Consider the following 2,694-nt stretch of genomic DNA (forward strand, 5'->3'; position numbering starts at 1 on the left):
TGTGTTCTATAGCTTTTTCTGTTTTTTGTTTTTTTTTCTACTTTTTCTCACCAACCTCTGTGTATAGGATGTGTCTTTGCTGTCATGGTATACCTAGTCAGCTGCTGACCATGCCTACTTTTAGAGTAGTAGTGACTGTTAGAAGTAATCCATTTAAAATATTAAGGAGTGTCCTTCTAAGGCATTAGATGACCATGAAGGTTTTTCATTCCTTCCACATTTACTCAGTAGCTATTCAGTGTCTGCGGTGTGATGGCATTGGATTCATTGTGATGATCCGTTTTCTGCCATCAGTACTCAGAGTTTTTTGAGGAGATAGGCAGTTAGCAGTAACTCTTTTTTTTTTTTAATTTTTAATGTTTGTTTATTTATTTTGAGGGAGGGATGAAGGGAGGGAGAGAGAGCGAGAGAGAGGGAGAGAGAAATAGCACACACACGGGAGGGGCAGAGAGAAGGAGAGACAGAATCCCAAGCAGGCTGTGCACCATCAGCGCAGAGCCCGATGCAGGCCTTGAACTCACGAACTGCAAGATTATGACCTGAGCTGAGATCAAGAGTCAGATTGCTTAACTGGCTGAGCCCAGGCACCCCAGTAGTAATTCTTTTTTTTTTTTTCAAGAGTAAGTTTTATGTTTCTTTTCACACTGATGTAAAACTGAAGCTCCTTAAAATATGCAAAGGGAACATTTAAAATGCATTAGCTTGTTAGAATTAATAATAAATATGGAAACCTGCTTAATGGAAGTATATGCTAGCTTGGTGTTTAGAGGAGATAATAAAAGAGCTAACACTTATTGAGCCCTTAGTACATAGCAACCACTACGCTGAGCATCTTAGAAACATCTCACTATCTACCTCGCAGGGTTGTTGTGATAACTTTCCTTCATTTTATAGATGCAGAAAACTAAGGTCAGAGGGATTAATAAATTGCCCAAGGGCAGATAGAATAAAGGCATTGTGGAGTTTGGATTTACAGCCTTCTGTCTTTAGAGCCAGTGCCATGAGCATTTGTATACCGAGAATCAGTGGAGAAGAACTCCAGTGAGTGGCAAATATTTTGACCTAATGAATCCTGGTAGATTGCCATTTTTGATTCTGTGGAAACTCTGTTTCTCCTCCTCCTCCTTCTTTTTAATGTTTGTTTATTTTTGAGAGAGAAAGAGAGAGAGAAATAATCCCAAGCTGGCTCCACACTGTCAGTGGGTTCGATCCCGTGAACCATGAGATCATGACCTGAGCCAAAATCCAGAGTTGGACACTTAACTGACTGAGCTACCCAGGTGCCCCAGGAACTCTGTTTTCTCAATGCCCATATAAATTGACAAAACCGCACGATAGAAAACCGCATGGATATTGCTGCTCTCTTCTGCATTTTATATGGGGGTGCGTATTGCATTTTCTGGGCCTGATGTTCTAGCATACTCAGATAGAAAGGCCAACAGAACTAAGATGATGGTGTCCTCTTTAGTTTCTGAAGAGGGTGGATTAGAATGGAGGGGCAGAAAAAAACTGGTAATAGGTCATCTGAGGAGGAGGTGAGAGTTCCTAGTAGTTGCTGGGATACTGGTGCAGGGGTAGCTCTCTGGAATTCTTCCCAGTGTTTCTTAATGAGGGATGGATTATCCTCACAGACACTTGGAAACATATAAGGGCTTGCAGTTGTCAGTGATTTAGGAGTGCTGTGAAATTTAATACCCAGGGTCAGAAATGATAAATATCTTACAATGCCTGAGTCAGGTTTACACAGAGCAGAATGGTCTTTCCTCAAATGCTAATTCTACTCCTGTTGGGATGAGGAATGGGAAAAAGCACAAAGAAAGCTAGAAAGGATTCTGGGAGTAAACTGGATGTATCTTTTTTTTTTTTTCTTTTTGGTGAGAAAATTTGGATTTAGCCAGTGGGACTCAGTTTAGATGATCCCAATTTTGTTGGCAACATCCAAAGCGTCATAGTTGGGAGCCAGTTGAACATATGCCTTCTTTTCTCCTTCAGAGTGAGGCCTGATCAGAGTGTTGACCTTGGCCATGTCAATGTCATAGAGCTTCTTCACATCCTGTTTGATCTGGTGCTTGTTGGCCTTGACATCCACAATCAACACAAGTGTGTTGTTGTCTTCTATTTTCTTCATGGCTGACTCAGCAGTCAGGGGGAACTTGATGATGGCGTAGTGGTCAACCTTGTTTCTCCTCAGGGATCTCTTTCCAGGATACTTGGGCTGCCTTCAGAGACACAGTATCTTGGGCTGTTGCAATGTAGGTGATTTGTGGATCTTCTTTTTTTTATGACTGTGGATGCCTTTCAGCACCACTTTCTTGGCCTTCGGAGCCTTTGCTTTGGCTTCGGCTTTGGGAGGGGCAGGGGCTTCCTTTTTCACCTTCCAAGCCATCTTTGTGAAAGGGCCTGGATGTATCTTTGATATGTTTTATTCATATGGTCACAGTGTGCTTCTGTGTGTACGTGGTGTGTGTGTGTGTGTGTGTGTGTGTGTGTGAGAGAGAGAGAGAGAGAGAGAGAGATGGAGGGAGAGATCTTGGAGAGTTTTGTGTTACATTGGGAAAATTATTGAATTCCCTCATGCATGTTGACATTGACATGACCTGCTAGTGATTTAAAAATTGGTTATGATGAATTGTTCTTTTAATGCACTGCCAGAATTTATTTGATGTCATTAAAAAATGTTTTTATCCTTATTTA

The 2,694-nt window shown here is 41.5% G+C and overlaps 1 pseudogene; it reads right to left on the minus strand.

The window, feature by feature from the left end:
• Positions 1 to 1,909: 1,909 nt before the first annotated feature.
• On the minus strand, positions 1,910 to 2,386 carry LOC115519098 (annotated as a pseudogene).
• Between the last annotated feature and the right edge of the window lie 308 nt (positions 2,387 to 2,694).

This window comes from Lynx canadensis, chromosome B4 (genome assembly GCF_007474595.2).
Source record: "Lynx canadensis isolate LIC74 chromosome B4, mLynCan4.pri.v2, whole genome shotgun sequence".
NCBI lineage: Eukaryota > Metazoa > Chordata > Mammalia > Carnivora > Felidae > Lynx > Lynx canadensis.